This window comes from Ovis canadensis, chromosome 16 (genome assembly GCF_042477335.2).
Source record: "Ovis canadensis isolate MfBH-ARS-UI-01 breed Bighorn chromosome 16, ARS-UI_OviCan_v2, whole genome shotgun sequence".
Taxonomy (NCBI): domain Eukaryota; kingdom Metazoa; phylum Chordata; class Mammalia; order Artiodactyla; family Bovidae; genus Ovis; species Ovis canadensis.
The window spans coordinates 78,828,791-78,849,653 of record NC_091260.1 but is presented as its reverse complement, the minus strand read 5'-3'; the positions used below and the strand labels follow the sequence as shown (position 1 = coordinate 78,849,653).

The following is a 20,863-nucleotide window of genomic DNA, read 5'->3' as shown; positions in this document are numbered from 1 at the left end:
CCGGACTCTGGAGTGTTCTGAATGAAATGGTGGAAAATTACTTGGGTGAGACCAGACTGGCTGATGAATGTTGTGGGAATGTCTAGACCAGGAGTTTGGTGGTGTTGTTTTTTAACTGTCCTGGAAGAGATTGTTGAGTTCCCTATATCTAAGATGTCCCTGACATTGTTGTTGATAAGGTGTTGATGTCTTAAGCTACAGTGAGCAAGTGCATAGTTGTCCTGATAGAAGCATTCAGCTGTGGTCGAACCTTCATAAATGCAAATATCTAGTATCGTGATTTTTTAAAAATAATTCTTTTGAAAGTTAATAGATAATTCTATTTAACTTTTAAATGTATGGTACTTTAAAACAAGATTTTTTTTTTTTAATTCTGTAGTTTGGCAGTACTGCATAGTGGATAACTGAGTCTCAGACATCTCATTTTTTGTGAATTTCATGATTTTGAATCCAAGTTGAATAAGGAGTTTGAGGTCCAGCAGTTGACTTGAAAGTTTTGGATGCTTCTCTTCTATTAAATTGCATATTTCATATGCAGAGAGCATCTTGCTTTGGGTAGTGTTATTATGGTGTGCTTTTATCAGCTACCAGAAAAGTGGATTAATATGAATAAAATTACTCAAAGAACGTAACATTCCCAGATATTTCAATGGATCGTTTAAGAATGAATCATGAAACATATTTGAATGTCATTTCATTAATTTTCCCCTTCCTTTTCAAAATTGTTTAAACAAGCTCTTCAATCTCATATAATTTTTTTCTTACATTTATTTTCTGGACAAAAACTCAACATTAGTTTGTTAAAATCACATTTTTATGGAGCTAATCCAAATGGATTTATGTCTAAAACAATCTTAAAATGAGCTGAAAGTAGTTCCTTGCATTTGTAGACAGCTGCTTAATTTCCGTTGCCTATCTTGTTTGCTTTACGGCATTTCTGAGAATTATTTACCAAGTGCTAATTTAAGATAGAAGCCAAAATGTGCGCATCAGAGAGAGAATGTGGTTGCCTTCTCCTCGGTTCTTCACCAGGAGCCAGCCCTCCAGCACCCCATCCTCTATAGTCTAAGCTCAGCCTGGGGCACGTGTTTGGAGGAGGATGAGAAGAGAGATAAGCTGTGTGCGGAGCTGGACACAAGGTAGATTCTCAGAAAGTCAAGGTGAAGACTTAAATTGGGCTCCCGGGGTCTCTCATGGAGAAGTCCTGGGCCTCCAGGGCCTGTTCAGTTCAGTTCAGTCGCTCAGTCACTTTGTGACCCCATGGACTGCAGCACTCCAGGCCTCCCTGTCTAACACCAGCTCCCGGAGTTTACCCAAACTCACGTCCATCGCATCAGTAATACCATCCAAACATCTCATCCTCTGTCATCCCCTTCTCCTCCTGCCTTCAATCTTGCCCAGCATCAGGGTCTTTTCCAAGGAGTCAGTTCTCAGCATCAGGTGGCCAAAGGACTGGAGCTTCAGCTTAAGCATCAGTCCTTCCAGTGGATATTCAGGACTGATTTCCTTTAGGATGGACTGGTTGGATCTCCTTGCAGGGCCTATAGAAATTACTTAACCCTCAGATCCACCATGCGTTTGAACAATGAGCATTGGAAGCATCTATCATGCCGCAGATGGAAACACTACCACGTTCCCCCATCCCTTGACTCTGGGTGGGTGCGTTTCTCACTTTGACTAATAGAATAGGAGACACTGATGCTGTTGTCTGTGCCACGGCTTCTGAGGCCCCAAGATTCCCTCTTACTTTCTAGAATCACCATCAGGAAGCCAGTCCAGCCTCATGGAGGATGAGTGACCACAGGGAGTGAAACCCAGGCCCAGCTGCCAGCCAACTACAACCGCCAAACAAGCCAAAAGCCCACCGTGGGCCTTCCGGCCAGGCTGGTCTCCAGTTGAATGCAGTCATGTGACTGGTCCACAGAAAAAACAGCCTAGAAACCACCCAGCTGATCCAAGGAGTCAGGAGGAGGAAAACGAAAAAATATTGCTCAAAACCCCTGGTCTTGGGGCAATTTGTTTTGCAGCAGTGAATAACTGAAATACCTTCCTAGTTCAAACCAGGCAACCTGAGCCCAGGAACTGTTGAGAGTAACATACTCTTTTCCTTGGCAATCACTGCTTAGGATCCAGTATGGCCTCAGACACCAGCCTTTCGCATATGAATTCAGTGCTCCTAAAAATCTGTTTACTATTTGACACATATATTTTTTTGGCGTGACAAAATTGAGAATTCCCAACTTATATATGCTGATGTAGTTCATTTAAATTAATCAATTGATATAGCACAGGTATACCTATGGCTGATTCATGTTGATGTTTGGCAGAAACCAACACGATACTGCAAAGCAATTATCCTTCAATTAAAAATGAATAAATTTAATTTAAAAACTATAAAATATATATATTTTTAATTTTTTTATTGAAAGATAACTGTTTTATAATGTTGTATTAGTTTCTGCTATACAATGAAGTGAATCAGCTCTACAGATACATACATCCCCTCCCTCTTGGGTCCTTTCCTCCCCCCATCCCACCCACCTAGGTCATCACAGAGCCCCAAGCCAAGCTCCCTGTGTTGTCCAGCAGCTTCCCATTAGCTGAATATTTTACACCTGAGAGTGTATGTGCATCAGTCCTAATCTCCTGATCTATCCCACCCTCCCTGTCTTGCCCTGAGAAGTTAAGCATCTTCTCACGAGCCACACTTTCATTCCCACGCCGATCTCGGTTTTTGTTTCCTGGCAGAACACTTGCCCCCTTTGCACTCTGGCAGGGCTTCGGTTTATAAGTTATTCATTCCCTCTCCAGCTCCTCCAACCATGCGCTGGGCTGTGCGCCTTTCATCACACTGAGTATTGAGACCAGACACAGGGGGAGCCTTCCTGACATCATTTTCCTGAGCACTTGAATTCATCCCTGCAGAATAGCTGAAAGAAGAGTGCCCACTTCATCAGATCTAGAAAGATCAGAGGTTAGAGCCCCTGTACAGGCTTCCCAGGTGGCTCAGGAAAGAATCTTTACTGAAAGAGCAAAGAATCTGCCTGTCTGCAAAGAATGCAGGAGATGCAGGTTCGATCCTTGGATCTGGAAGATCCCCTGGAGAAGGAAATGGCAACCCACCCCAGTATTCTCGCCCAGAAAATCCCATGGACAGAGGAGCCTGGCGGGCTACAGACCATAGCGTCCCAAAGAGTCGGACACAACTGAAACGACTTAGCATGCACACAAGAAAAATACGTGAAAGAATGTAGATGCATGCATACCAACTAATGTGTATGGGAACAAAATTAAAAGGCGTCTATCTATTCACCTACAGATATAAGGCTATGGATATACATGCACATATATTACACATGTACATATTTATTATATACATTCTTCCATCATTTCTTCTAATGGAGAAAAATCACAAGTTTTGCAAAGTTGCCCCAAAAATTCAAAATGTGTTTCTTTTCTGCTGCCACACTCAAGGATGTTTTCCCCTTTCATCCTGGCTCCTTACAGGGTGGGAGAAACCTCAAATTGGTAGAGACAGCAGAAGCATACTCAGACACCTCGTAGGCCACTAGGAAGACACTGGCAGCCACTGTCCACCTTTCTTGCCCACCATCCACTTACTGAGTGACAAGAGTTGCAGCCAGGATATTCTGACCTCCATCCTTGAAAAGGCAGACTATTTAACGAGCTGTCTGGCAGAAATCTTTATTCAGAGTTGAATGAAGCACTAGTTGCTCATTCTTGCATTCTTTCCTGTGTCCATCTGAAAAATTTATTGAGTGCCTACTGTGTTCCTGGCTCAGAGTTCCATGCTGGGAACATAATATTAAAGAAGGCACAATTCAGGCCTGGCATCATTTGCAGTTTTGAGCAGGAATGTAAACAGATGCTTAGAGTTTGAGCGTAAACCCTGGATGTGGAAACAACACTATGTCTAACCAGACAGGTCTCAGAAAGGAGATGATGCAAGAGGCACTGCATGTGGAATTAGAAGCTTGACTGAAGAGTGAACAGGGCTAACTTTAGTGAATGATGGTGGTGTAGGTGGGAACAGGGTGATGGAGCCTGGGGTCTGGGTGCCAGGGGAGCAGGCTGTACAGGGACAAGGTGAGCTCAGTGTCAGACCAGGGCTGCATATGACTCAGAAGGGCTAGACCTCAGGCTCAAGACTGGGGAGGAGGAACTGAAGGGGGTCAAGTTCATGGCAGTGTAGCATACGCTCTGGTTTTTCCAGTAGTCATGTACGGATGTGAGAGTTGGACCATAAAGAAGGCTGAATGCTGGGGAATTGATGCTTTTGAACTGTGTTGTTGGAGAAGACTCTTGAGAGTCCCTTGGGCTGCAGTCAATCCTAAAGGAAATCAACCCTGAATATCCCCTGGAAGGACTGATGCCGAAGCTGAAGCTCCAATATTTTGGTCAACTGATTCGAAAAAGAGCTGACTCATTGGAAAAGACCCTGATGCTGAGAAAGATTGAGGGCAGGAGGAGAACGGGGCAACAGAGGATGAAGTGGTTGGATGGCATCACAAACTCAATGGACATGAATTTGAGCAAACTCCAGGAGACAGTGAAGAACAGAGAAGCCTCGTGTGTTGCAGTTCATAGAGTCACAAAGAGTTGGACACAACTTAGCAACTGAACAACAGCGTATCTTGTGACATACCAGAGGGTTTAGGATTTGTCTGTGGAGGCATTCAGAGCTGGGATTGACCTGATTTGGTTGCTTCACATTTGAGAAAGACCTCTTTAGCAGAAGAGAAAGGATGGGGAGATGATAGGAGGTAGGAAGCCCAGTTAGGAGATGATTCATTTATCAGATGGATGCCGAGGTGACCAAGAACTGGGGAGTAGCTGTAGGTCAAGGGGAAGAAACAGGAATCCTTCACACTGAAGGACAGGAATCTCTTCTTCTTTGGATGTGGGGTCATAAGAGGGAAGAGTTATCAAGGATGGGCGTGGTTTCTGCTTGATTATCTGCACATATGATCAATGTTTAACCTAACTACGGATCCAAGAGTGAAAAAATTGGCTTAAAACTCAGCATTCAGAAAACCAAGATCATGGCATCTAATCCCATCACTTCATGGCAAATAGATCGGGAAACAGTGAAAACAGTGACAGACTTTATTTTAGGGGGCTTCAAAATCACTGCAGATGGTGACTGCAGCCATAAAATTAAAAGATTCTTGCTCCTTGGAAGAAAAGCTATGACCAACCTAGACAGCTTATTAAAAAGTAGAGATATTACTTTGCCAACAAAGGTCCATCTAGTCAAAGCTGTAGTCTTTCCAGTAGTCATGTATGGATGTGAGAGTTGGACTATAAAGAAGCCTGAATGCAGAAGAATTGATGCTTTTGAACTGTGGTGTTGGAGAAGACTCTTGAGAGTCCCTTGGACTGCAAGGAGATCCAACCAGTTCATTCTAAAGGAAATCAGTCCTGAATATTCATTGGAAGGACTGAAACTCCAATACTTTGGCCACCTGATGGGAAGAACTGACTCATTGGGAAAGACCCTGATGCTTGTAAAGATTGAAGGCAGGAGAAGGGGACGACAGAGGATGAGATGGTTGAATGGCTTCACCAACTCAATGGACATGAGTTTGAGTAAAGTCCAAGAGTTGGTGATGGACAGGGAGGCCTGGCATGCTGCAGTCCATGGGGTCGCAAAGAGTTGGACATGACTGAGTGACTGAACTGAACTGAACTGAAGGTTCCAAGGTGAGGAACAGCTCTGGAGGGAAGGTCATGGTTTCCTTCTTGGAAATGCAGCACTGGAGTTCTCTGAATGTGACAGAGACCACTGACTTTTCTTACAATATCCATTCTTTTCTTCTTCTATACCAGGAGGATTTTTTTACCTGGGCACATGCCATCCTGAACAAAGTCATGTGCAAGCATCCCTTAGAGGGGGGCTGCACGCATGCTCAGTCTCTCAGTCATGTCTGACTCTTTGCAACACCATGGACTGTAGCCTGACAGGCTCCGAGGTCCAAGGAATTTCTCAGGCAAGAATACTGGAGTGGGTTGCCATTTCCTCCTCCAGGGGATCTTCCCAACCCAGGGACTGGACCCATGTCTCCTGCATCTCCTACATTGGCAGGTGGGTTTTTACCACCATGCCAACTGGAAGCCCAAGCTTTCTGGTGACCTCTGTTCATTGGCGTTGAACAGAAGTCATGATCAGCTTCCAAGGGATGCTCTGGAGAGGTGTCCTCCTCCATTCTGGAAAGATGAGGACAAGAAGGGGATTGAAGTTGTGGTTGTTCAGCCATGTCTAACTCTTCAAGACCCCATGGACTGAAGAATGCCAGGCTTCCCTGTCCTCTACCATCTCCAGGAGTTTGCTCAAACTCCATTAAGTTTGTCCATTGAGTCAGTGATGCCATCCAACTGTCTCATCCTCTGTGGACTCTTCCTCTCCTTCAGTCAATCTTCCCCAGCATCAGGGTCTTTTCCAATGAGTCAGTGCTTCCCATCAGGTGGCCAAAGTATTGGAGCTTCAGCTTCAGCATCAGTCCTACCAGTGAATATTCAGGACTGATTTCCTTTAGGATGGACTGGTTGGATCTCCTTGCAGTCCAAGAAGACTCTGAAGAGTCTTCTCCAGCCCCACAGTTTGAAGGCATCAGTGCATCAGCGCTCAGCTTTCTTTGAGTCCAGGGAGGAACAGATGAAGAAAGTAGACAGGAGGAGCCACAGGGGAGGAGTCAGGCTAGAGGTCCCGAGGAGGAGTCACATTAGATGATTCTCAACCAGGGAAGATTTTTTTACTGTAACCACTATCCCACCAGCGAGCATTTGGCAGTGCCTGAAGATGATTCTGGTTGTTTCCAGATGGGAATGGAATCGCTCGGGTTATCCAGTGGGTAGGAGCTACTAAAGTCCAGTCTAGCTTTAGGTCTATTGGACAGCAAGTGCTAACCATCCTTCAATGCACAGGACAGCTTCCCAAAACAAAGAACTATCCAGCCCCAAATATCCACAGCACTGAAGGTGAGAAGTCAGATTTAGAGGACTGGCCAACACGGTGAATGTGTACAGTGATTATGCACCCTGCATAAAAGTGTTCAGGTTTTTTCAGCCTGCACACGCACAAACACACCTGTGTGCCCTGGAAGCCAGTCCGAGCTCATCTGCCTGGTGAGGCTCAGCATGTGGGCTGCCAGTCTGCCTCCTCTGGGCTTAAAATTTTGATGAATTCTTAAGTCGAGGAAGGGAATGAGTTAGCAAGCACACCAAGTCCAGATTGCCTTCTCCATTACCTGTGTGACTTCAGCTTGAGTTATCATTATGTGTAACTTGCAATAAACTCTCTTACGAGCTATTTTTCTTAAATTCTAGAAGTGTCAAGCCACGATTTATTTTTCTTTGTCCAGTAGCCATGTGCTGGGGAGGGGGAAATTTCCCCTCTACCCTTCTTGCATTCTTCGGGCTGACCCAAGACAGATGAACAGGAGGAAAAATACAAATTTAGAGAACGCAGAGAAATAGGACCTAAGAAGTTGCAAGGCGGGCAGCTTTTGTGTTTAGACAAAGAAACAATACATTTATGAGGAACTGAGGAGACAAATTCAGGCTGGGGTGCTTAATTATGAAGACTCTAAACAGAGTTTGAATTGGCTGTTTAGTGCCTCAGTCCTTTCCGACTCTTTGCAACCCCATGGACTGTAGCTCGTCAGGCTCCTCTGTCCATGGAATTTTCCAGGTGGAAGTACTGAAGTGGGTAGCTGTTCCATTCTCTAGGGGATCTTCCTGACCAAGGGATTGAACCTGGGTCTCCTGCACTTCAGGCAGCTTCTTTACCACTGAGCCACATTTGGGGTAGTGAATTTAAAAAGTAACAAGGTTTGTTTACAGGGATCTTTCTGTCCTGAACTGCCTGTCTCTGCCATTAAGGATTCTCCACCTTCTTGCTCAGGGAGTGTACTTTTCACATGGGAACTGTATTCACTTTTTTCAGGGAGACAGGGGCATATCTCTGCACTGGCTGCTTCTCAAGTAACTTTAATTCAAAATAACCAGGGTGTCACTGCAGTGCGTCTTGGGGAATCTGCTCTGAGCCCCAACAGTTACATCTGAGATCCTGAACCAGCGTTGCTGTTTTTAGCTAATATTTGACGCCATTCTCTCCAAAGACACAGCTGTTAGTGAAACTTAGGTTAGAGAAAATCTCCAGTCTGAGTACAAAGAATGCATTTTCTAAAGACAACGATAAAACTTAGGTAGTACAGTGAGAGAGAACCTGCCTGCCAATGCAAGAAACACAAGAGATGAAGATTCGGTCCCTGGGTTGGGATGGTCCCCTGCAGTAGGAAATGGCAACCCACTCCAGTATTCTTGCCTGGAGAATCCCATGGACAGAGGAACCTGGTGGGCTGCAGTCCATGGCGTCACACGACGCACAAACAACAAAATTAGCTCCCACATCGGGTGTGTAGCAAATGAACAGTCCAGCAAACTTCAACAGAGATCGCTTGCATCCCTGAGTTTTTGCCACAGTCTTTTCATCCGAGTCACTTTTGGTAAAACTCCAGCAGTGTGGCCGCCTCCAGCTTTTTGCCGCGATGATTTTGCTGTAGCATTTGCCGCTTGCATCTTTCATTTGTATCTGAGGAAGCTGAGGACATCGCTTTATGAGCAGAATGAGAATTAGTTCAGCTCTGTTCTCTCTCTTTCCTCATGTATTATCCTTCCCCTGAAAAGTTGATGTCCTGAAGAAATGATGGGGCCATCTCCTGGTACCAACTGCATCGGTGCCCAAGGGGACTGTTAGTGTTTGAGGGCAGGTACACTATTTAAATGGTATTATCTGCAGGGTTTTGACTCTGGAGGCTTTTTTCTGGAGACTTGATTTTTCAGGACAAATAAGCATGAATTTGAACATCTACCTCCACACCGGGGAGTCTTTCGATCACCTCTCCTATGCAGCCACTTGACTTCGCATTCAAAGCAGGGAAAAAACAAATGCTCATTTCAGGATACAGTCCTGTGTTCACGATGGAAATGTCAACCAGTGTCTTCTGGAAATCACCTCTGTTCCTTCCCTGCTCAAGGAATGCCTTCTAGTGTTCACTGGGGTTTGCTGTGTGCCCCAGGTGGTCCGGACTGCACTCGAGTAACTGTCTGCATGAAGGGTGAGAAGAGGCTGAGGGCTGTCCACGCCATCGGGCACTGTGAGGCTCGCCCCAAGACCAAGTTTTTTTTGAGGTTCGGGTCTCCACATTCCACACAATTATGAAAAAGGATTAGTCTCCCCATCAAAAAAATTGTGGAGGAATCAGTCATGCCTGGAGACACCACCAAGTGTCATAGAACCCCTCCCCGCCACTGGCTGGTGCTGGGATTTCTTGCTGTGCTTAGTTACGTGTGGTCTCTTATTCTGGATGGTCAAGGAGAGCGCTACCCACTGGCTGCCTCCGTGGGCTCAAATCCAGGCTCCACCACCAACTTGATGTGAAATACGTAGCAAGTCCCCAAACCAGTTTATCTTCAGTTTCCTCTTGGTAAAACTGAGGAAATTAATAATACTTACATGCTTGGTGTGGGGAAGACTTAAGCAAGATAATGGTTATAAATTGCTTAGAACTGGAATTGATATGTGAAAATTAGGCAGTTACTATGGGGGAAAGAACCTTGAATTAAGAGTGCAGAAACTGCATGGAGACAACCTAGATGTCCATCAACAGATGAGTGGATGAATAATGTGTCTGTGTGTGTGTGTGTGTGTGTGTGTGTGCACAGTGGAACACTACTCAGCTATAAAAAGGAATGACATGATGCCATTTGCAGCAGCGTGGATGGACTTAGAGATTACCACCTTAAGTGAAGTGAGTCACAGACAAATATCATATGATATCGCTTGTATGTGGAATCTAAAGTATAACACAAATGAATCTACAAAATAGACTCACAGACATGGAGAACAGTCTTGTAGTTGCCAAGGGAGGTGGAAGAAATGAGTTGGGAGTTTGGGATTAGCAGATGCAAACTATTATATTTAGAATAAAGCAACAAAGTCCTACTGTATAGCATAGGGAGCTATATTTGACATCTTATGATAAACCATAATGGGAAAAATATATTAAAAAGTATATACCTATCAGTTCAGTTCAGTTCAGTCGCTCAGTCGTGTCCGACTCTTTGCGACCCCATGAATCACAGCACGCCAGGCCTCCCTGTCCATCACCAACTCCCGGAGTTCACTCAGACTCATGTCCATTGAGTCTGTGATGCCATCCAGCCATCTCATCCTCTGCCGTCCCCTTCTCCTCCTGCCCCCAGTCCCTCCCAGCATCAGAGTCTTTTCCAATGAGTCAACTCTTCTCATGAGGTGTCCAAAGTACTGGAGTTTCAGCTTTAGCATCATTCCTTCCAAAGAAATCCCAGGTCTGATCTCCTTCAGAATGGACTGGTTGGATCTCCTTGCAGTCCAGGGGACTCTCAAGGGTCTTCTCCAACACCACAGTTCAAAAGCATCAATTCTTCTACGCTCAGCGTTCTTCACAGTCCAACTCTCAGTCGTGTCCAAATCTTTGCGACCCCATGGATTAAAGCACGCCAGGTGTGTGTATAACTAAATCATTTTGCTGTACAGTGGAAACTAATGCAACACTGTAAATCAACTATACTTCAGTAAAATAAAAGAGCACAGCAGCTGCATTCAGGTAGAGTAGTTCTGTCATTTCCTGGAAGAATAGGAAGTTCATTTCCCTGTGAAAGAGAGGTCTGTTCTTCGGTCAGCAATTCTTGAGTGTCCCAAACATGAACTTTCAGAGCTTTTTCTGAGGCCAGACTTACAGCAACATTGAAGGGACTGGTCTCCCCTGCAGAGCTCCACAGCCTCCAGTCTCCCCCTCACCTCTCCCCACCTCTCTTACACGCACATGTCTCATACACTCGAACATCCATCCTTAGACCAAGCCATCTCCTCCAGACTAGCATCTCGAGCTGCTGAGGGATTAAACTGAGTGAACCCACCGTCTCACCACCGTCAAGGAGGAGCCAGACCTGCACCCCAGCAGACACACTCCCATGCTCTCTCAGTCCAGCGCTGCCAGCATTCTTAAGTGTGGAGCACTTGTCAGCCTGATAAAAGCCCGTTACTTTGCATCCAATGAGAACAAGTACTTTGGAGAACAGCAACAGTTAGCCTGTAACATGACACCTGCAGCCAATAGAATGGGTGAATTCTCACAACTTCAGCCTTTCCTTAGGGGGAAAAATATCTTTTAGAGAAGTGTTCCCTGATTTTTATAACTGAAGAGAAGCATCTGATCCCAGATGGGAAAGTTCCTGCCCTGGGTAATTCCTACCCCGCTTAATGCAACTCCAAGTTACCTCTGTGCAAAGAAGTGAAGAAATTTCAGTGAAATTGCCCCAAGTCAGAATAGCTGTGAAAATCGTGTGCACGGCCTTCAGTGTTGCATCTGTCCAAAGAGCTCGGGGGAGCTGTGGCACAAATCACCCCCAGATTGAAGGAGCAGGCAATGATAATGCCAAAGAGACCTTGTATTTCTCCAGTACAGATGAGCTTCCATTTTGCATCTTACATGCAACTCAGGCTCAGAGCAGCTTCTCGCTGGGGCACTGCTGGTCCCAAAAGCAGATGAAAATGAAATGGTAAGCCCCACACTGGCTCTTAAAGCTTCTGCTCAGAAGCAGCACACATCATGCCCTTCACAGGTGATTAGTCAGACCAAGCCACATGGCCAAGCTTAAGGTCAGAGGAGCAAGGAAAGAAAGGGGCAACGTGTATTTCAGAACAGCAATTGAGTGACTGGGAGTGTTGTGTGTATATAGCTACATTGTTATCTGGTCATCTGTGGTGTACAGTTTCATCGACGGATTGCATTTGGATGTTACAGTATTCCATTTTACTGCCTGCAATATTTAGCATTTTATCAACTAGGGGATTTTTGCAGAAACTAACACCTCTGGCATTAATATGTCTCCAGTCAATAATGCATTTAATATAGTTGATCTCACATATTTGTCTGTATCTTCTTATCATCTCCTCTGACAGCATCTCCATCTATCCTTCTCAGAAGAAATCACCTAGCCCCCTGTACACCCTGAGTTTCTCTTTTCCCCAGAATCCAGGAAAGGGGTCAGTCTTCATACAATGTCTCTGCATTTTCTTCAACTGGCTTTGCCTGTTTCAGGATGGAGGGTCTTCGTTGCATATAGGCAGATGACCTTGGAGGGGAAAATCAGACCAGAGTCATTGTTAATCTGGAGCGTTTACTTTTTCACTTTTTAGTGTGTGGGTGTGGAGGTCTGTTTGCATGATGAACTCCCCTTTGGGTGTTTCATAACCCTGGTGTTGAGCTGTGTCGTATTGGGCCTCATGGGAGCAGCAGCCTTGAGAGATGCATGTGAAACTCATAGACCATCCCACCATCTTGCTGTGGGTGCCCATGTGTTCTGCTGCCTGGTCGGGGAACAGAGCTGTGCCTCTTATTTCAGAACCTCCATAGTCTCCCACCCAAGGATTGAAGGCTTTCTACATTATGAACAGTGTTTCTTCCACTGAAAGTGTTAGTTGCTCAGTCACATCTGACTCTTTGTGACCCTTTGGACTGTAGCCCGCCAGGCTCCTCGGTCCATGGGATTCTCCAGGCAAAAATACTGAAGTGGGTTGCCATTCCCTTCTCCAGGGGGTCTTCCTGACCTAGGAATCAAACCCTGGTCTCCTGCATGGCAGGCAGATTCTTTACTGTCTGAGCCACTAGGAAGACCCCCTAGAGGCGCCGTATTAAAGAATTAAATTGATGGTTAGTAGTTTGAATTTTAAAGTATCAATTTACTGTCACCTGTGACTGAAAACGCACTTTATAACTTGATGTTAGCCTTGTGTTCTCTAACTCCTGCTCGCTGGAGAGTAATCGCATGTAAGTGATCGCTTCTTTCCTTCCATCTTTAGTTACTGATGTGCCCTGTAAAAGTACCCCAACAGTCTTAATCCTTCTGCTGAGCTTACAAATTAGCCAGTAGGATGAGAAATCAGTGACCATAAAGTTGGAAGATGCAAGTTTCATCAGGTCTTGACTTCCTAGTGAGTACCACCTCCCTCTACCCGCTCTGAGACAACGCTTTATCTATTTTGGCCCCCCCTTTTTGGTCAAAAGTGTTTAAATTTAAATAGAATTTAATATAGCCAGGGTTTATAAAATGAGACAACAACGTATGAATGCAACAAAAGGCCTTAACGGTTTTGTAAAAGGGAACAGTGACTTGTCAAAGTGCAAATTGATTTTCATTTGCTCAAAGCATTTCGGCCTCCCTAAACTGTGTAATAAGCAAGCTGACTTGCCCTCTGCACACAAACGCTGGCCGTTCACACGGCACACCAGAGCCCCTCGCCATTCTCCGTCCTCTTGCAGTTCAGTGAAGTAATCCTTCACGGAAGAGTTTCTTTGTCAAGAGGCCTCTCCTTTCCCGCAGTGCTTCTTAACTGTCTCGACTGTGGTCTGTGGTTGTGAGCACTCGCCTCCTTTCCTTTGTGTTTGAGTCTGAAACAGTAAGAGGCAAATTCAAGGAAAAAAGCTCTTGTGGTTCCATAGAATTCTAGGAACTTACAGGGACCTGCAGACCTTCAACTCACCAAGTTTAACAGATATATTTTTAAACAACTAAATTGAGGCTCCCAAGGCTGGAGGGATTTAACTGAGGTCATGTAGGTCGTGGTAGAGAAAGAACAGGAGCTCAGATCTACTCAGACTTGGGTGCTGTTTCTACTAGACAGTGCTGGGTTTCGTCATGCATAAATATCATGACTGATTTTATTGTAAAAATCAAAGTTAGATAAAGCAAGACCTTTCAAATAATAAGTATTAACTGATTGATCGCTGTGAAGCAAGATTCCTAAGGCTGGACTGAAGAGAAACGAACTAAATTGAATAGCAAGAAATAGCAGTAATGGCAGCTGTTACTACACCTTAGTATATACCTAGACAGAGTATTACAAGGCAGACACATCACTTTGCTGACAAAGGTCCGTCTAGTCAAAGTTATGGTTTTTGCAGTAGTCATGTACGGATGTGTGAGGTGGACCATAAGAAAGGCTGAGCACCAAAGAAGTGATGCTTTCATCTTGTGGTGCTGGAGAAGACTCGTGAAAGTCCTTTGGACTGCAAGGTGATCAAACTAGTCAATCCTAAAGGAAATCAGTCCTGAATATTCATTAAGGACTGATGCTGAAGCTGAAACTCCAACCCTTTGGCCACGTGATGCAGAGAGCTTCCATGGTGTTGCAAAGAGTCAGACATGACTTAGCGACTGAACAAAAACTATACCTTAACTTAAAGGATGGTTTTTCACTGAGGCTTGCACACATGAAGCTGGCTGCAAGAGAAGATATATCTGGGGGAAATACTGACACAGATGCACATCCCTAGTGGGTGTTTTCCAAGTACAGAGGCTTCAGTGTTTGATTCTAAATGGATACCTGGTCCTTTCATGCTGCAGGTCAGTACTGAATGGCAGCGTATCAGCATATCTCTTCAGCACCTCTTCTAACACAGTAGCTCCTTAGGGATCTGGTGTCTCTTTATGCCAGTGACTACTTTCTCTTGGGAAGAGAAAATTTGTAACTTATTCCTTCAATGAAAGGAATGAATACAATAGAAGGATTAATATATCGAATTGGTTTGCCATCCTGAGGTAACTGAATGGCATTTAAAATAAGAACGAGATAGAAATGAGAATTTTGAAAGAGGAAAAAATTTGATTCTTATTAAAGAGCAAGTCCTTGTCATCCTCCTTTCCGAAAATGCAGCAGTTTTAAACATTTATCACATGCATGGTTTAAAGAAGAAACAGGATATAATGTACATCAGTATATGATAGCTCAGAATTTAAGCATACATCATCTTTGCTTAAATTGGATTTTCCTGTCAACTGAAATAATCTCAAAAATGGCATAAAAAAGTAAAGGTAAATATCTGCTTTGTTTCATTATGTTAGAAACAATTTGGAGTTGGAGAGTGTCTTGAATTTTGATCAATAGTACATTGAAATTTACAAACTCTAGCTTTCTACGTGGCACAATTTAAAAAGAACACATTCTCAGAAAAATGTATGAATTTAATGAATATTAATTAGAGGCTTAATAAAGACATGTGTTAAAATGAAACTCTCAAACTATGGCCGACCTAGTCACTGGATAATCTTTGAGTAGGCTGGAATTAGCCAAATTCCCTGTCATTCGACAGTCTTTTCTAAAAAGAGAAAGAAATAGTGATGGTGTGCATCAATCAGTTTTGTGACGACTTGATTTTCCAAAAATCCCCTTAAGGAGTTTCTCCAGTGTATTTGGAGATAATGTGGCTAAGTCATATCCGGCATGTTAAGCTCTTAAATTTGTGTGTTGCTTTCAGATAATTTGGCAGGACACACAGCTACATTATCAAAAAGCTGAAATATTAATGGAAATATTAACCTTGTCAGATTATGAGTTGAGTTGAAATTTATCATGCGTGCCATAATATTGGGCTTTCCTTTCAGAGCACAGCACTTTATAAGGGAAGAAAGACATATTTAACAGTGACTTGATTCAGAATGTTCAAGTACAGACTTTTATTTAGGGCTTACCCCTTTATCCAATGCTGTCATGTCCAAGAGGATGTGTGCAGACCCCAAAACACAAATCCTGTCTGTGGGCTTTGGTCACTGGTCTTGCTGTCCATCAGAATCATGTGATAATTGAGAAGACTTGGGTTCTTTTCTTTTTGGCTGGTAGGCTGTTACCAACATCTTTATTCCACTCTAACTTCACAAAGATTCTTTAACACACACACAAAGAAAAATTTGGTTTACACAACATATGGAGTTGATTTCCTGTATTTTTCAAACTACCTATAAAAAACCATTCATCTGTCTACACGTGGGACTAAATTAAAGACCATGATTTATATTTGGTCATTAAATAAAGCTATGGGCATGAAAGAGAATTACTTTATTTAATTCATCGTTTTTGTTCATGGAATCTGTCCTTTAGGGAAGGCTGGCTCTGTGGTCTTGGGGGTTTGCATGTGTGCTAAATTGCTTCAGTCATGTCCAACTCTGTGCAACCCTATAGACTATAGCCCACCAGTTTCCACTGTCCACGGGATTCTCCAGGCAAGAATACTGGGATGGGTTGCCATGTCCTCCTCCAGGGGATCTTCCCAACCCAGGGATTGAACTCATGACTCCTGCATCTCCTGCATTTCAGGCAGACTCTACCACTGAGCCATCTGGGAAGCTCCTTGGGGTTTAGTTTCTGCCTACAAAATGTAGGCAGAAAATGAAAAAAAAGTGGAAAAAAGTGAAGTCACTCAGTCGTGTCCAACTCTTTGCCACCCCATGGACTGTAGCCTACCAGGTTCCTCCATCCATGGGATTTTCCAAGCAAGAATACTGGAGTGGGTTGCCATTTCCTTCTCCAGGAGATATTCCTGACCCAGGGATTGAACCCGGGTCTCCCACATTGTAGGCAGACGCTTTACCATCTGAGCCACCAGGAAGTCCTGGTGGAAATGAATTTCAGGCAGAAAACGAAGGTGCTTGCAAAGGTCTCAGTTAGGTTTACCCTGAGCAACACTCAGACGAGGATGTGAGTTTGGACATTTAGTTGGATGTGGTTTCAGGTGGCCGAGTGAGGGAGTGGATCAGGGAGGATCCAGCTCCAGCTATTGAAAGGGGTAGCTAGCAACAGGGGCTCAGTCCATCTGGAAACCATCAGAGGGAAGAGCAGAAAATGCTCAGATCTGTCCACTGAGGGATGTGGATGCAGGAGCTGAGATATTTATCCACCAATCACTTCCTCGTTGGTTGAGGCACAGGAAACTGTAAATTTAGAAAGGACCGGGCTGCAGGCGACCTCCAAGGAACGGAGAGGTAATATGGTTAGGACACCAACAACATAGGCTCCAGAACCATGACTGGAAATGAATGTAAACCATGGGAGAATCGACTGATACCTTTAAGTTCAACAGAAGACTGTGCTGAGTCCACAGAGACACACAAGTTGTCCTCATAAGGTAATAATGCAGAAGAATGTCAATTGAGATTTGCAACCTGGTGTACTTTGGTTTTTCTTAGCCCTTGACTCATCTGTCATCCATCAGAAAATACAAAGCTGGTTATAATCTAATTAAGCCGATCACCAGACATCTCTGTAGACACAGATTCCACTGGGATTTCTAAATAGATAGTCTAGACCAGATTCATAATCTGTTACAGCCTACATGCCAGTATTTCTTGTCACTGTTTTAGGCAGTGATATATCTGTTCAGGGTCCGCTTACTTTATGACAGAGATGAGATGGCATCTCTGACTCAGTGGAAGAATTGATGCTTTTGAACTGTGGTGTTGGAGAAGACTCTTGAGAGTCCCTTGGACTGCAAGGAGATCCAACCAGTCCATCCTAAAGGAAATCAATCCTGAATATTCTTTGGAAGGACTGATGCTGAAGCTGAAACTCTAATACTTTGGCCACCTGATGCAAAGAACTGAGTCATTGGAAAAGACTCTGATGCTGGGAAAGATTGAAGGCGGGAGAAGGGGACAACAGAGTATGAGATAGTTGGATGGTATCACCAACTCGATGGACATAAGTTTGAATAAGCTCCAGGGAAGCCTGGCGTGCTGCAGTTCATGGAGTTGCAAAGAGTAGGACATGACTGAGCGACTGAACTGAATTGACTGACTCAGTAAAGAATCTGCCTGCAATGCAGGAGACGCGAGTTCTATCCATGGGTCAGGAAGATCCTCTGGAGAAGGGAATGCCAGCCCACTCCAGTATTCTTACCTGGAGAATCCCATGGACAGAGGAGCCTGGCAAGGCCCATTGGGTCGCAAAAGAGTCGGACGCGATTGAGCAGCTAACACACAGTGACATGCCTCCTTTGTCTCCCGTCTCATCATGCCTTAGAGGATGACCAGATGAGTCTTCTGACTTTGTTGACATCAATAACACAGTTTTCTCACTAGATTGTCTCTATTTGTTTAAGTAGATTTTTAACATTATGAATCCTTTATACAATTTTGACCTCACATACAATCATCCAACACAGTGATCAATAAATAGAGAAACAGAGACCATCCCATACAGAGTAACTCAGTACACACAGTGTGCTCAGTAGCTACCAAAATGCAGTTGAGTGAGGGCAACATTAGCATAACTCGGTTCCAAACTTGAAGAAGCAAAGTCTATCATCTAAGTACTTCCTTGGATGTATCACGTATTTTGTGACTTTCAGACTTCCCAAATGTCTAACCATCTGGTTGGTCATGGAAGCCAAAATGTAGAAAAAAGAAAGTAAGAGGCAATTACATGTATTTGATGGGTGGGTAGCAAAAGATGAATAGATGAAAGAATGGCTCTACTTTGTAGTAAGGTTACAAAAGGTAGTAAAGTGCCATTTATTTTAAAAATAAATCCCAGTACCTTCTCATTGGGTTCTGAGATAATAGAGGGATCAGATTTGTATAGACACTAGATCATCAGCCAAATGTTTTGAACTCTCAATTTGTATGTAACAAGGATACAGGTTTTATTCTAAGTTTTAAAATATGGACATCCATTTTTCATGTCATTGGAAAAGACCCTGATGCTGGGAAAAAATGAGGGCAGGAGGAGAAGGGGATGACAGAAGATGAGAGGGTTGGATGGCATCACCGACTCGATGGACATGACTTTAAGCAAGCCCCAGGAGATGGTGCTGGACAGGGAAGCCTGGCGTGCTGTAGTCCATGGGGTCGCAAAGAGTGGGACACGACTGAGCAACTGAACAACATTTTCCACATTATTTGTAATTTCTTGGTATTCTGAGTTCCAAGTGGCTCCATTTCTCTGGGGTCACTTGTTCTGTTAACAAACCAAAACATGACTTGATTTCTTCTATTATTGAACTCAGCTGTTCTCTATCCTCTTGCTGCTGTTTATCTTGGCCCTTGTCTGCATAATGAGAGGTCTTGCAGTTGGACAGGGTCCCTGCTCTTTCAAAATTTCACTTTAGTCCAAAATTGGAATTCACCTCCTCACCTTTAAGCTAACATGATGCTGTTGTATTGTTAGGTCATTAGTGAAATTTGGAGAATAATGGAAGGAAATTCAAGCTCAGAATAGGGATCAAATCAAAATGTGATTTCAAGTGGTTGTCGGTGTTTACCAATGGTTTTCCAACCAGGAGACACTTTGAATGTTCCCTTTCGCCTTTAGTGCAGCCTGCTGATGTGAAGTTGGGGCTCCTCTCGTATCACCAGAGGCAGTCATTCTTTCTCCCAGTGTCTTTGTCTGCTAGAGACAAAAACCCAAAATAATCAATGCCTTGCTTTGCAGAATAGTCAAATTTCCCTTTGGGTGAAGATCACTGACCCAGATCTTGCCCAGGCCTGGTATTGATGACCAAGAAGGTCATTAATCTGATCTTAAAACATAAGCCCTGCCTATCCAAGTCTCTACCATAAGCAGTACCAACAATGAACATAGGTTTTGAGATGGGATTTCTGTTTATTGTGCCCCAGACAAAATGTACCGCAGGGCATTCATTCATTCAGCAAATAACTACAGAGAAAATGCTACTTTCCAGGAACTCCTCTAGGAGTTGAGAAATCAAACAAACAAACAAACAAAAAAGTCCCCCACTTAACTACCCTTCACATCACCTGTCTCTGTGAATGCAAGGAACCACATAAGGGGTTACGTTGCCAATGCCCACAGTAAAATCTAGTGGTATTGCTACCCCTCCAAAAAAATTTTTTTTCTAAAAATATGGGGACCTCTCAATCCTTTTCCCCTAAGACTGAAATATCTACACTCTGTTTCTGTTATTGATATAGTACATAAAGAGAGCTCCTGGAAGCATGTGGTGCATGGCAGGGGCTCCTGCTCTGTTAGTTCCCCTCTGTTTTCCAAGGTATGTGGATTCCTCTAAACACCAGCCTATTCTAGTCTCATCTGACAGCTGTGCTATTAGGGACACTGTTTCCTTCATCTTTGCATTTATCATTAGTGCTCATCAAGAGTCTGGCATTCAGTGGGCAGTGATGGGTGTTTCCTGACTGGGTGAATGAAAGAAGGAAAGAACAGATGACCAGCACTCAGATATGCCAGTTCATGGAGAGACGCCCCCGACCATGCACTGAGGCCCCACACAGGCCCACATGGAGTCTCCTGTTGACTTTGCACCTGTGTTTTCCTGGAGCAGGTTGGGGATAAGTTGTGGCAAGGCCCATTTCATCTTCATCAAGATGTACTTCTGGCCTCCCCTCTGCTCCATCATGAAAGTTCCCCAAAGTTCCAAAGTGATGTGCTCTGTGGGTGGATCCAGGGGACAAACAAGTGGACCAGTGAATCTGGGGGCAAAGCCCACTTTCCTCCACCCTCCTCTACTCTCTCACCACTTTGTCCAAACAGAAATTTGTTAGAGAGAAAATGTGGAAGAAGAGAAAATCTTTTGCTCTACAGATGCTCATTTAGACACACTGAATATCTCCAGCTAAATCCACAATACCTGAGGAATATATAGTGTTTTCTATAATAGATTTATTTTTAAAGTACTCTAGAGTAAATATCAACTTTCAAAGATTGACCTTCTGTGATACTTCTTGTCCAAAAAAAAAAATTACAGTTTCCTTAAAGGGAATGAAAAAGTGTCATTCTAAGCATAATAAATGCATATTAACATATGTATAATATTGCATGCTATCATGTACAGGATTTACTGAATTTAAAGACTAAAAATATAAGAAAAGCTCATATGTTTTCACTTGTGACCCACCTATAGTTTCTCATAGATGACATTTTCTCAGAGACTAATATTTCTGACTCTGTGTTTATAATAGTTCAGAATCACGAAAAAGGATTGCATGA

General features: G+C 43.7%; 1 protein-coding gene across 1 annotated transcript in view; it reads left to right on the top strand.

Annotated features, from left to right (window-relative positions):
- Window positions 1-20,863, top strand: part of ADCY2 (adenylate cyclase 2) — a 463,502-nt gene that overhangs the window by 290,774 nt on the left and 151,865 nt on the right. The window lies entirely within an intron of this gene.